We start from the raw sequence: 15,900 nt of genomic DNA, 5'->3' as shown, positions 1-15,900 counted from the left end.
AAATAACAAATTTACATGCATAAAACGCTGTAAAACTTGTCTAAAAACACTTAATTTACACAAATGACGAACGGTTTTGAATATTATTTTGTTAGTTATTAGGTTTTTTAGGAATTAGTTAAGGAAGGACACTTATCTTAGCGGACGAATTCGTAACTGCTCGATGTGAAACTTTAGCTGATTCACTGCTCGAATCTTCTTTGTTTTTCTGCTTTCCAATACAGCCCATGATTTTAGAAATATCCACAGCAAGGCTCCATTCACAGTAATGAATTGACGTGATGTTGAAGATCGTTAGGTCGTCGCGCTAACCGGTGTATCGTCATATTTGCGTATTAATTGTTATTTTTTCGCGGATTCTTCTTTGTTTTTCCCTCATGGGCCACCATGTCCTATCTTTAGCGGATAGATTTGATAGGATGTGAATTGTACAATGATCGTAGGTCAAGTGACATGAGTAGACAGATTTGTATGAAGAATCTTCAAGCGCCTGATGTGGGTGACGGCAATGTTCCCGCGATGGTGTTTTGACGTAATATTCTATAACATATGAACATCTATAACATATATAAACGGTTACTACGCTACTTTAGGCATTCTTTTAATGTAATAGGAGGCAAGGCAGGAGGCTAAGCTGATGTTAAGTGATACCGCCGCCCACGGACACTCACATTACCAGAGAGCTCGCAAGTGCGTTGCCAGCCATGCCATATTGCAGAGGTAACCGAATTGTCTCGACAATTTGGTTGGGAAAAGTGAGGATAGAGTGGGCTGGAGGTAGCAAGTCGACATATCGGTTAGGGTTTTTTAAGATCAGCACGACCTTCAGTAATTAAGAATACGAAGAAGAAGAAAATAAATATCAGTAGTAGTAAATTTGTTACCTCTAATTATAGTGAACATTCATAGTATGGATGCAGGGTGGATGTGACCACGATCGAAGTATCGCCAAAATATTGGCTGAAAGCTTTCGGTCCTCGTCTGAGGCACTCACAATTTCTTAATTAAAGCAAACGAACAATTCGTTAAAGTATAAATAGATATAATCATGATTGGAAAACTTAAGCCAAACTCCGAAAGTGACTTGCGGTAAAATTAATCACAATTGCTATAGTATATAAACTGGACTGAATGTTAGTGCCAACGACAACTTCCTTTATATTTATTTATTACTACTTCATTGCATTACAATATAAAAACTGAACATAATTAAATGAAAGGACGGCAACTGGCGGCCTTATCGCTTTCGAGCGATCTCTTCCAGGCAACCACTGTGAAAAAATGTATTAAATTAGAAGTGTAAAACTACATTTTACATATAATTATTAAGACAAAACTAAACAGCTTTTTTTATATGTATGAGTTTTCTCGTAGAGAGTTTCTAGTATTCTATATTAATAATATTTTTTAGTAAATTAGCTTAGTGTTAAATTACTTATTAGTATTATGTTAGGCTAGATCGTAATATTAAATGATGTCTTTTTGCAAGACAACAAAAAAAATTGTATGAGTTTCTGAATTGTAAACTATACTAAGGTTTGATCAGTTGATATTTGAAAGTTTTCATATATCATAAATACAGCTTTGTATTATATCAATTTCGAAACTAGATTAATCCCCATGCCTTTAGGGCTAACTCGACATGAACAAGAATTCCCTTAACGAGGTACGACATTAGGGCTCCAACAGACAATCTATAATCGATAAGAATGATTAATGTCACAGTTAGTAACACATAAAAGCGACAAATTTGTTTCAAAGTAATCTTATAAAAATCTTGTTATGATGAAAAATGAAAGATATCGTTTTTTTAATTTGGCGAAATACCCTTCTTCAGCGCTACTGCAGGAGCGTTATGTGGGACACGCTATTGTGTATACACAGTAAAATCCCAAGTCTCAACCAACAATCGCCTTAAGCGGGATGAAGCAGCAGGGCCTAATCGCTTAACGACAGGCAATACGACGGTTGCATCCGCCTCTACACGCCTATTATTAGTGTGTGACACGTGACACAGTAAGTATCCTTCCCAGACTGGGCCCTTCGCTTTTGTAGTTGGAGCTAGGGAAGATCGAGTCCAGTAATTGCAGGGATGGATCAGAAACCCTTCTTTTAAACGTATGGACGCCTACTTCCCTACTTGGGCGCTTTTTAGGTGGCGAGGATGTCGTTTGCGCGTCGCGCATTTACGCGCTGGTTCCATCGAATTCAAAAATCCCAATAAACTGGTTTGAATGAGTAAACTTTAAGCCGCCGGAATTCGAAATGAGAGAACTTATGAACGGCTCCTGGAGAAGATAGCATAATGGCAGACATAGGCCTGAACGCAATAATTGCAGCTTCGCGCCTATTTCTCGCCATAGCGAATAAATGCCACAACCGGCAAATATGCTATCGCGCTTATGTGTGGCGGTGAGTTTGAGGGCAAGTGCCGCGAAATGTGAAATGAACAATTTCACATCAACCAAATAACATCAAACAAATTAATAGTTATAGTAGGTAATCTACAAAACCGACACATCTTTACTATTCTACAAAACATTTTTTTTTTATATCAGTTATTTTATCATTTGTTTCAATATAGTTTATTAGTTGCACTTCCTATTATATCCGTTGTACAAAACGTGTCAATTATAACGACTGGCGAAAAGTTTCTTGCTGGTTCTTTTCTTTCAAAACCTTCATTTCGAAACTGGTAAATTTAAATTTGGATCTTCCTTTTTTCTTAATATTGACGTTCATAAGTGTGATTTGATATGATATGATCTAGATTGCATTTGACAGTTTTCTGCTATATGTTTCAAAGTTATAATTTATTGTTTAAGGAATTATTATATTGAATAATGGCTTTAAATTTAATTATTAAATATTTTTTTAAGTGCGTTCTTAATTTGTCAATATGATTCTGTGTGTAAGAGCCTTAATTCCCGCCCTGGCTGTGTTGAGAGTTACAAAGCTGATTATATGGCGTTCATTTCAAACTTTTATTTAACTTTGTGTCACACTGTTATCTAATTTTTTGCAAATTTATTGCAACAAATTATTATTATATAAAATAACGCAACACGAGGATATGTAACAAACATCTTATATGTAAAATTATAATTCATTGATGAATTACAATTTTTATAATTTAAGGACAAATTGGGATAATGGGGGATTTAGGTTGGTAATTCTCAATTAACTCTAAAATAATCTTATTTCAAATTATATAGCTCCATTATATGTCTTGGATGTGATGTGTGGACGTCGCTATACATATAATATACAGACTATTTTATAAATATAATAATAATTATAAAAATAAATATAAGTGGAATTTGCCATTACAGATTTTGTTGAGCAAGACGACTATTTATTAATATCAATATTTGAAATATATAAATGAAATTACAGCAAATCGTAATTGAAACTGAATATTTCGCAAATTAATAGAAATCAGATTTTCCATAGAAATATAAATACGTATTTCGAGATTCAGAAATTCGATTGAAAAACTCATCTAAACATTTCCAAGATTTAATTTGATTTATATAAATTCGGTTCTTGACTGTCCTGTTGTAATAAAAACCGTTTAAAAACTTTCAAGGTTAAATAAGGCGTTAAACAATAGAACTAGAGCCGCCGCGCGTGCTTACAACAACACAACACAAAAATATAGGTATATTAGGTAAATTGCTATAAAGCAGACACCGTGGAAAAAATGTCGCAGCTTGTATGTGCTAAAAAGCCAGTGCCAATGGTTGACATTTAGGCATCAGATTCCTGTTTTTGTTCGAGCTTTTGTGGCTAACACATGCCGTCGTCTTTGGGTTTATCTACAATGCCGGCATGCTGGTTTATCTACAATGTTGTGTAATTTCAGCGTACGAGCATGTGTTGAATGCACAGCCCGAAATCGAACCTACTAGGGATGAATCCTACACTGAACGCAATATATTATAGTGGGAGTGCCATGCTGTTGCTTTCGGGCTTCAGCCAATCGGGCAGGCACGACCGGGGCAGTACCACTGTCTCACAGAAAACCGGCGTGAAGTGATGCAATAGGTTCATCTTATTGTACTCGCGTTTCGTGCGGTGAGTGAGACTCCCGGAGCCCATCAATTCCCCCCTCCCCCAGAATATGAAGATGCAGTTTAAACAGAGATTACCCCAGGGGGGTACCACACGTTTCCGCTGTGGAGAATCCCCCTCTGAGCGTCCATCATCGGAACAATCAGTATTCGGTGGTGGATGCACAGGCTGCCCTTCGTATTCTGGGGTGGGCAAAAACTGCTCAAAAAACTATAAGTTTCGATCTCGGGGCAAACGGAAGAATTTACCGAAGGCATCCCCTTCCACGCTCTCAGTGGACTTTACCAATGTTAGGGGGCTCAACTCTAATCTTAACGCGGTTCACTTTCACCTCTAAACTGCGAAGCCGGCCTTATTCTTCCTTACTGAGACTCAGATATCCTTCCCGGCTGATACTTCCTACCTCTCCTACCCGGGGTACAAATTGGAACATTCATTTGTGCCGCGGGCGGGAGTTTGCGTGTACGTCAGAGAGGATATCTGTTCTCGTCGCCTCGGGTCGCTTGAAGGAAGGGACCTATCTAGCCTCTGGCTGCGCGTAGACTGCGATGACCATCCGCGATTCTACGCATGCCTGTATAGGTCCCATAGCGGAAATACCGAAACTGAGCGACTCATTGAGCACATCCAAATGGCTACAGATTCCCTGCTCGAAGGGGTTCCTACCGCTGAAATCGTGATACTTGGCGATTTTAACGCTCACCATGCCGATTGGCTCGGTTCGGAAACCACCGATCACGCGGGAAGATCCTTTCACGACTTTGCTTTAGCTTACGACCTGTCACAAATGGTCCCTGCGATTACGCGAATACCAGATGTGGATGGTCATAAACCCTCTTTGTTGGACCTTCTGCTGACCTCACATCCGGAGACCTATCAAGTCTCTGTTGACCCGCCATTGGGTTCATCGGATCATTGTGTGGTCCGGAGTACTGTGCCTACTACGCGCCCTCCTCGGCCCCGTTTTTCGGGTTGTCGTCGTATTTGGCACTATCGGTCAGCAGATTGGGATGGGATGCGGTCTTTCTTTGCGTCCTACCCTTGGGGGCCTATGTGCTTTTCGTCGGAAGCTCCAGATTCCGTCGCTGCCTCTGTCGCCGAAGTGGTTCTGCAGGGCATGGAACTTTTTATTCCATTCTCTGCGGTGCCGATCGGTGGCAGGTCACAGCCCTGGTTTAAGCGTTCTTGCAAGGCGGCATCGCGTCGAAAGCGAGAATGCTTTAATGCATGGGCGGAAGCGGCGATATCTCGTGATGCCAATACCAGCGAACATAAAAAAGCATATAACTCAGCCTCCAGGTCCTTCAAACGGGAAATCGCTAAGGCAAAGTCAGAGCACATCGCCAGATTTGGCGAGAGATTGGCCCAACTCCCTTCTGGGACCCGAGCCTTCTGGTCTCTCGCCAAAGCTGTACAAGGGAATTTTTGTCAGCCATCGATACCACCGCTGCACAGAGAGGATGACTCGCTCGCCCACACTGCGAAGGAGAAGGCCGACCTCTTGGGCTGTCTCTTTGCGTCCAACTCGACTTTGGATGACCGGGGGAGATCACCACCGGCGATTTCGCGGTGTGATAACTCAATGCCGGAAATCACATTCCAGCAACGTGCTGTTCGCAGAGCACTATCTTCCTTGGACATTCATAAGTCGAGCGGGCCGGATGGTATCCCTCCAATTGTGCTGCGTACATGTGCTCCTGAGTTGGCTCCGGTCCTGACGCGCCTTTTCCGGTACCTGTACTCGCTCGGCACTGTCCCGAAGTGCTGGAAGACCGCTTCGATACATCCGATCCCTAAAAAAGGCGATCGCACTGATCCATCCAACTATCGCCCAATCGCAATAACCTCCTTGTTCTCCAAAATAATGGAATCCATTATTAATGGCCAGCTCTTGAGTTATCTAGAGGGCCACCAGCTGATTAGCGATTATCAGTACGGCTTTCGTCGTGGTCGTTCAGCTGGTGACCTTCTAGTATACCTTACTCATAGATGGGCAGAGGCAATTGAGTCCAAGGGGGAGGCACTAGCGGTTAGTTTGGACATAGCGAAAGCCTTCGATCGGGTGTGGCACAAAGCACTGCTCTCGAAGCTACCAGCCTACGGGCTTCCTGAGAAATTATGCGACTGGATCTCCAGCTTTCTAGCCGATCGGAACATCAAGGTCGTCGTCGACGGAGCATGTTCCGACCTTAAACCCGTGAATGCTGGGGTCCCACAAGGCTGTGTTCTGTCCCCGACCCTGTTTCTTCTGCATATCAATGACATGTTGCAACTTAGCAACATTCATTGCTATGCGGACGACAGCACTGGGGATACTCTTTACACTGGCCGGGCAGGTATTTCTCGGGCAGTTGTCGATGAGTACCGGAACAAACTTGTGTCTGAAGTCGAAACTCTTTTACGTGGAGTCTCGGACTGGGGTAGACTAAACCTAGTCCAATTTAACCCCAAGAAGACACAAGTTTGCGCGTTTTCCGCGAAAAAAATACCCTTTGTCGCTACTCCTCTTTTCGAAAACACTCTTCTTGAAGCCACAGCCAGCATCGGAATACTTGGCGTTGACATATCGAACGACGTTCAGTTTCGCGGTCATTTGGAGGGAAAGGCTAAATTAGCCTCCAAAAAGCTTGGTGTGCTCAGCAAGGCGAGACGGTACTTCACTCCGGGCCACCGCTTGCAACTCGCAAAGCGCAAAAACGGCCCCACATGGAATACTGTTCTCACCTCTGGGCGGGGGCTCCCCAGTACCAGCTCCTTCCACTTGACCGTATCCAACGAAGAGCGGTTCGAATCGTCGATGACCAATCCCTCTCCGAGCGGCTCGATCCTTTGGCGTTGCGTAGAGATGTGGGGTCACTCTGCATCTTCTACCGCATTTACCATGGAGAGTGTTCAGAGGAGTTGTTCGGATTAATACCTGCAGCTGAGTTTCAGCATCGGACGTCGAGGCAAAATACAAAATTCCACCCGTATCACCTCGACGTCCGACGTTCCACGACTGAGCGTTTCTCAAGGCAATTTTTGCCGCGCACCACCGCTATGTGGAACCAGCTGCCCACTGAAGTATTTCCGAACCAATTCGACTTAGGGTCCTTCAAGAAAAGAGCGTACAAATTCTTAAAAGGCCGGCAACGCACTCGCGAGCCCTCTGGCATTGAGAGTGTCCATGGGCGGCGGTATCACTTAACATCAGGTGAGCCTCCTGCCCGTTTGCCCCCTATTTTATAAAAAAAAAATAAAAATAAAAAAATATTGTTTTATTTTTAAACCATATTAATGACATCTTAAAGAAAAAGTAACGGTAACCTCCTTTTAATATCTGCATACTTGAGTTTCGGATATTTTTTCAAAAAAACGTTACGTCAATCCCTTTTGTTGTCAACAATCTAAGACTTTTTTAATTATATTGCTTAAATTCGTAAGTGGTCAGCCTTTTGCTCCAAAGTATTTTGACCTTATGAAATATACTTTATTTAAATAATTTTAGATAAAGAATAAATATGAACCCCATCAAAACGCGATTTGCCTATTAACTAAATATACCTATATCCAAGATTTCACGTGGCACTTAATATTCTAATATCAGAATCAAGTTTCCGAACAATTCTATACCGCTACACCTGAAAGTGTCAGGGTCTATTCAAATAACTGACAGCTTAATACACTTCATTAGCTTGGCGTCAATGTATTTGAGATGAGATATTCATATAATATATAGTGTGATAGTATAGTATAGTAGTCCTTTATATAACGGGTGTAATACGATTTTCATATAATACGCAACTTTGGCTATAACTTCCCTATCAAATGATTTTGCAAACCATAGTCATATTGTAAACAATTAAATTTAAATAAACAGTCTGCAACTGACCACAAAAGTGATGGGTTGATGATGTAGTTCAGGTTTGTGGGGAAAGATGAATGGAGAAACCAAAGAACATCCAAAGTTCAAGAGACTTTATCCAAAAGGGGCCATAATGCAGAAGACGAAGTAAAGAAAATAACAATAACTTACGTAGACTAAGTGTTTAATAACAAAACTAACACCCATTTGATTTGTAATTTCTAATAGTATTATTTATTATTATTATCTGCACGCGTTAGCGGAGTCCTGCACCACTGCTGAAATATATTTGAAACGAGTAAAATAGCGTAATAAATTCCGGTTTAGATTTTAAGTTATATTCAAATTCGTCAATTCGGACACACATTTGGGAACTTGTGTTACTACACCTTTAACCACATTTCTCCTTCGATATTTGAGACAATTATAGAGCTACAACTCTGTTTAAAGACGGTCCTTTATTATAAAAAAACCGGTAACAGTAGTATGCAGGTATGTAGATATTGGTTATATCAGCTACCTAATTATTATAGAATGTCTCACGAAATAAAGTACAAAAAAGAAGCAAATTATTCATATAGTACGTATTCGTTTGCGTCCTTTGTGTCCTTACAAATAGATATACGAAACTAAAAAGTTACCCTACGTACGTTCATAACGTATAACAGTTATTATGAACAAAACTATTCATCTACAAATAGAATCACATAAATATGGAGCGGTCTGTGTCATTCAATAAATCAGTGTCAGTAGACTTGAGAGAGATTGTATCCTAGGACTTCCCTTTTATCGTTACATCAATTTATTACGTCTCAAGAAAAACGTTTTCAATATCCTATTTAACGGTTTATTCTATTAGCATGATAGAATATATTAGGTTGGGGAAAAAGCCTTTTCGCATTATAGTATGTATGAACATGTAAAATTTTAAAGAAGATAATTAGAAATTCAAATTAGGAAAATGTGTGATTTTTATTTATTTTTCGTACTGTCAATTTACATTTTATAATTTTACTACAAAAAAGGCATAAATGCAACGCAATCCGCGAAAAAAATTTGCCTAGTGCATTGTCATTGCAAACTATTCTAACTATACTAACCTCAAAGCTATTTGGGTACCTCACGAGCTCACTGAAAGAAACCCAATGAACCGTGTACTCATTTGTGATTTTTTATTACGACGTATGAAACTGAACCATTTTTGAAGACGATACGTCAAGAACGTGCAAAAAAGGTCATGGTCCATGGCCGGTCAGGCTTCACAGACTAAAGCGAAACCCGACTTGTGTGTGTGTGGCGGGATTAGAAGGGCATTATTCATTATGAGCGGTTACCACCAGGCAGGACCATCGATTCTGAACTCTACTGCGAACAACTGATGAGATTAAACGCACTCAGCTTGGCTGGGAGGTGTTAAAGCATCCGCCGTATAGTCCTGACCTTGCACCTTCAGATTTCCACCTGTTTCGGTCTCTTCAGAATTATTTAGGCAGTGTCAGGTTAAGATCACGAGAGGACTGCCAAAACCAATTGTCGCGGTATTTTACCCGTATCAGAATTTTAAAAATTTATATAGCAATGGGATCATGTCCCTACTTACAAGATGGCAAAAAGTTATCGAACAAAATGGTACCTACATACTTTAGTTAAATGTAAATAAACTATATTAAATAAATGTTATGAATTTTCTTAAAAAAATGCGAAGAAACTTTTTCCCCAGCCTATTATAAAGTTAGTAAAAGTTGTGTGTGTTTGAGGTGAGCATTAAAATTCTTAGTGGACAAATAAGCCTCACTTAGGTTTTCTTAATTTTCGGTAATTATCTAAATCGTTGTAGTTACGCCCCGAGAGTATAGCCAAAGTCAGTCACTCTTTTCCTTGCTTTGCTCCTGACCCACTGTAAGGGTAAGATTCCAGACTTTCAGACGTTTAGTATAAATCCGTATGTCAAAAAGGTATTATAACTTGACCCGGAGAACTTCGCATCACCATCATATTTGTCTCTCAACACTTAGTACATCATTTTTAAAACAGACCATAGAGAGCGGACTACACATTTGAAACACAAATTTCTATATCTATACAAGATGGCAAAAAAATGGTGGATAAAACGCAACTAGGAACAATTTTTTGCAGCTGATGACACCATATAAGCCCTAATTGCGTTTGATCCCCGACTTTTTGGCAACACTGTATATATGTTGTAGCCAACTAAATTAATAAGCCGTTCAATTAACAGCCTACCCTCGTAACTAAACAGCGTCGTTTAATTAGCAGCCGAAAGATATTTAGCCGTAGCGTTTATAACAATATTTAATAAACTGGTCGGTTAATGCTTAGTGTGAGTCACTACGTAGACTCTTCCATTGTTCTTGTTGTTATTCAGTAAAGTTTTGAAAAACAGCATCAAATGTGGTTTGCCGACGCCATATTGACAGTTTTTTCGAGTTTGGGAGAGAATGTGGAACTTTATTAAAATTAACAGACAACAGGTAAGGCTAGTCATAAAACGTCATCAATCCATGTAATTTGCCTAACTGTATGATCAAATAGCTGAATATTTTTCAGGCCGCTAGTTAGACGACGCTGTTTAGTTAAGACGCTGTAAGAGGCTAGGCTGTTATGCGAACGGCTTATTAAGTTAGTTGGCTGCGACATATATTTGACAAAAAAGTGGCAATTTTTTATTTCTTAAAATACATCTAATATTTGCCATCTAGGAACACTTTCTACCTTTAATTGGATAATTTTACTGTCGTTTATTTATTATATATCTCACCGTTTAAACCTTCCCTAAACTTAAGCAAACATTTCATATTAAATCGGTGTAGCCATTATCGAGTTTTCGCGAGACAAACGAAAAGCAATTCATTTATATATAAATAAAAATTGAAGAATTGCATATCTGCATAAAACATCTTGTTTCGAACTCTTAAAGAGGTGATTAAATAGAAATCGGCTGAGTATAAATTTAAAGATTATACGGATCTGTTATCTGTTGAATGTGTTTTAACGATTTTTTACGTTTTAAGATCACACGTACTCTATTTCAGTAATCCGTAATGAAAACGAATTTTTTTAAAGCAATTCTTCTTCTTTACCTATTTTCACACAGCCGCGTGGAAATATGAAACCTCTATGTTTATTTGATTTATAGTTCTTGTTGAATTTATGGATGTAAAAATCCAAATTTCTGCCGGAAGTTGGTAACTTTATAAATCGTAGTTTGTATGAAAAATAGGTTAACTTTTCTGTTTTAAAATAATTGTTTAAAAGTATTTGCATTATTATTAAGTATATAAAATATACTTGCTGATCGGCAAATGTTAATATAGTTTTTTCATAAAAAACAAAAGTACCCCTTAGGATTAGGGGGTGAGGGGTTCGTGGTAGTAGGGTAAAAAGTAAGGGTTAAAATAAAATAAGGAATTGTATATGTTATGTTTATATTTATATATATTTTTTTATATAACCTACCGAATATACACCAACAAGTTTTATACAAATCAAACTGTTTCGAAAAAGTTAGGCTGAAAAAACTATGATAAAATGAAAATAAATAAATCAGACGCGCTACAACTTTCTTAGGTCTCGGCCTCAAATTTCTGTATCTGTTTCATGATTGTCCATCTAGTAGGCAAGTAGCCTCCTGTGACTGACATGCGCAATCGACTTTTTGGGTCTAAGGCAAGTCGGTTTCCTCACGATGTTTTTCATCTACTTTCGAGCGTATGTTAAATGTGCACATAGAAAGAAAGTACATTGTAGCCGGATATCAAACCTACGATCTCTAGGATGAGAGACGAACGCTAAAGCCACTAGCCCAACACTGCTCGAAAAAAGGTACGAGAGTTATGTATAGATAGCTTTTAGATTTCCTCTAAAATATTAATTTTACAAAGCATAGGCTAGTTTGATGTTTTTATTGATTAAAAAAAAAGCAATCCAAAAGCTAAACAACAACAGTAAGGCTTTCTTAGATTTATAAGCTTGATGATGATGTCAGTGTCTCGGGGTGGACTGCAGTACGCAAAGGAGAGCTGCAGCACTGAGGCGCGGCGGCCCGTAATAAGAATTGGTTATGTAAAAAATTAAATTAATGTAGTTTTATCAATTGTTTTTATTGAAATGGATTACTTAGCTTGCGGTGAAATATATCGCGCACATTTCAAAGTCATGTTCTATATACATTTTTGGTTTTTTTATCCAGCGAAGTTATTTAAATCGTGTATCGATCTTTCAAAATGGATACATAAAGTAGTCAACTCCATCATATATTTTTTTCCATTTGCCCTACTTCAAGAAACGATGACAAAAAATGGAAAGAAACAATGTACTTTTTTGGAGTTTGGCGACCGGATAGGCCCTTAAATTGTATTCATTGGGTACATCAATAGCACGTCATTATTTCGATCATATTCTATTGTAATACGCGAGTTTTTAATATAGAGTAAAACAAGAAACCTCTATCATTTCAAGCACCCCGATGACCCAGGAACCGTAGAGTAACAAAACAAGTAACAGTATAAAAACGCCGCCATTTTCTAAATAGAGCTAGTAAAAAATTGTAATTGCAATAATTTTATTTTATTGTAGCTCTCAAACATCATACCTACATGTTATAAGGCAGGTACTAAGATACTTATGAAAATACGTTATATAAAAGATATACTGTGTGAAAGTGAACGCAATACCGCAGCACACAACTCGGGGGACTCTTTGTATTGAAGAAGTCGCATGGGTCCGACAAGCATCCGTGAATTTACAATGTGAAAACAGAATTATGTACGAATAAAGAAAATAACATTTTATTATATATTAAAATTTCATATCTGTATGACACGAATTTTAGTATAGAGTTTTTCATTAAAGAATCAAGCATTTCCCATACAAAACCATTGCTATAAATGAGTATTATGAGTTATTTTATTAATAAACCATTAGAAACTATGCAGTTCCCCAAGTGTGAAAATAGTTATGTTGTGTATCTTGGCAAGTTTGAGGTTTACGATCAATACTGTGACATCTTCAAAGGAACTGTTTCTGTGCAAAGCTTGTTCTATACTTGAATGCACTGTTCGTTTCCGGGAATTAATAGAATTCCGGAATATATGTTTAAATTTCGAATTAAATTTTAAGAAGTAAAAGGCTTGTGCTACGCGGTATGAATATTTGTTAAGAAGATTTAAATTATAATTACACTTTATTAAAAGTAACTTGTTCAAAATAGATCGGCTTTAAATACTATAACCGAGAAGGAAAAAATAATTTTACATATTATGTATGATATCCTGAAAATTACTGAAGCGATTTTGCTGAAACTTGAACTGTTTCCCAGTTGGATATACACCTGATTTCAATCAAAAAGAGATATGACTTTTTAGTAGAAATTTATATATATAGCGGAGATATATAAGTCTAAAAAAGGTACACATCAACTGTGTTATTATAAACTGTAAATCTGTAATATCTACATTGCAATTCATTCGACCTGTCATGGCCATAGATGGATGGCCTTTACGTTCCTCTCTATACATCGTCTCATTCGATGGAACCACTGACTAGGAATAAATGAAAGTCGTAGGGCGCCAGGTCAAGACTGTATGGCATTATTTCGACACCTGCCATAGTCGAATTACACATGTACAGTTACAATCTTGGCCCCCGCGAGTCTCTGAGAGAATTATTTAAAGAAATTAATATACTCACGTTGCCTTCCCTTTACATTCTAGAGAATATCATGTTTGTTCGTAAAAATTTGCATCAATTGTCAAAAGTGTTATTCATTCTATAAATACCAGGAATAAGCATAAAATAGCAGTCCCAAAATACAGATTTACAAAATCGAATAAATCGTTTCTTGGGAATTGTGTCAGATTCTACAACAGGCTACCGAAGTGTGTAACTGATCTTACGACTAAAAAGTTCTAAAAAAGTCATCAAAAGAATCCTAATTAAAAAAGCGTATTATAAAATCCAAGACTATGTTGACGATAAAGATGTATGGCGCTGATTCATCTCTGCATGTGCGGCTTCCCTGGCAACTTGCGCTGTGCAAGTGTGTGTATCTCATTTTACACTAATAGTAAAAACTCAATTTTCTTTTGCATTGTATAGAATCTCTGTATACCTTGCATTATATAAACTTCTCAGCCAATTATTACTATTGTAACCGAGTCTTTGTAAGCTAAACCATTGTTGAAAAGAGTGTCCATGGAGTTTCTTGCCGGTTCTTCTCCATGAGACCCACTTTTTGGAACCGTGCAACTAGACGTTTCATAAGAGCCTGCAAAGGCCTATTTGAAATAAAAACTTTTGATTTTGATTTTGATTGAGTCAAATATTCAACAGTCCGTTTTGCGGAGTTCGCTGAAGTATTGTCGTGGTGAAGGAGGATCGTGGTGACGGAGGAACCTGCTTCTAGGGCACTGCTGTGGAAATTTTTGTGACGATGTCAAATACCGCATTAGAGCCACCGCCATTGAATTTATCTAATATTTGACGACACCAGTCCATGCGAAGGTGTTTTTGGTCGTTGGTTAAAGTATGTATGTAAAAACAAATGACAAATGAATGCAATATACTACATAAGGTTACCAAAGAGTTCTAAAATTGAAATTCAAAAAAGTTTTCATTAGCAATGTTTCTAACTGGCCAGTTCTAAACATTGTCAGTGTTAGCCACGTGATGTTAATTAAAAATAATTAAATTATTTGTCGATTATACAGCCCATATGAATAATTGGTATTTTGATAAGCGTTAATATTGTTTTTGTAGAATTAATGAAATTGGTTATATCTTGAGCGGCCAAACTCCTCGCTGCCTCGAACGCCCCACTACTAGTGGCAGATGTCTTTCTTTTTGACACTTGACAGCCCTCGGTCTGTTGCGAGTTGTAAGTCTGTTGCCTGTGGCGAGGGCGGTACGAACTATGAAGCAAGGGACCGGGGCTCATCGGGGTCGAAGGTCGGGGCGTTAGCTACAGTGATCCGGGCTCTCCTACGGGTCTCTATCGTCGGACATGATGGCTGACGTCGAGATGTTGCATATCATACACAGCGGTCAGAACCACGTCTTTAGCGCGACGGATTCAGATTATGACGTCATGGCACTAATTGAAGTTGCCGAAAAGTATTACCTATTCCAATTCCATTACCAATAATTGTGTTTAATATAAATTGAAGAAACATTTTCTTTGATTACTTTGCAAAATAGGAAAATTCTCTTAAGATCGATTTTAAGTGGAACGTGATCGTAGCTACAATTTCTCCCACAACCTGTAATTTTAATAAATTGAATAGAATGCTTCCCTTTCAAGATAACTTTATATGACCATATGGAAAATGTTATACTTCAAAAGACGAATACTTTCTAATTTACAATTTTCTAGTAAATGGGTTTCTAGTATTACAAATTAACTAGGAAATTGTCCTGAATACTGTGTCCGTTCCTGTCTTTACCTTAGACGTGGCTTACGTAAATAAATACAAAACTAACATCGACAACATCTTGATTTAGTAGTATAGAACTATGCACAGCACAATTAGCTACCGAAGTTGACATTTTTAGTTAATTTTAAGAAATTGGCGACACCGCTACTAGGCAACGCAACTTTAGTCAGAAGTAGTATTCGTGTCGAAATACTAGCTAGTATTTCGTGGAACAGTTGCTTCTCATAATAAAATACATAATAGTTGAATACCCGCGTTAGCTAATAACTGAAAAGAGACTAGTCGTGGAGTAAAATGCAAGATAGAACGTTGTGTTATTAGAAAAATCTTATATACCATATCGTGTTATATACCTTAAAAGGGTAGGCTGTCTCAAGAGATTAATCTAAATATCAACTTCGCTGATCATATTGCCCAACGAACAATTAGCAATCAGCCATACAATGTGACTTCGTAATAGGATCCTGGGGGAGCAAACAATAACTTCTCTTTTCAAGGTGTTGTTTATAACTTATTAAATTTACACCTTAA

This window comes from Pieris brassicae, chromosome 1 (genome assembly GCF_905147105.1).
Source record: "Pieris brassicae chromosome 1, ilPieBrab1.1, whole genome shotgun sequence".
Classification (NCBI taxonomy): domain Eukaryota; kingdom Metazoa; phylum Arthropoda; class Insecta; order Lepidoptera; family Pieridae; genus Pieris; species Pieris brassicae.
This window is presented reverse-complemented; position numbering follows the sequence as displayed.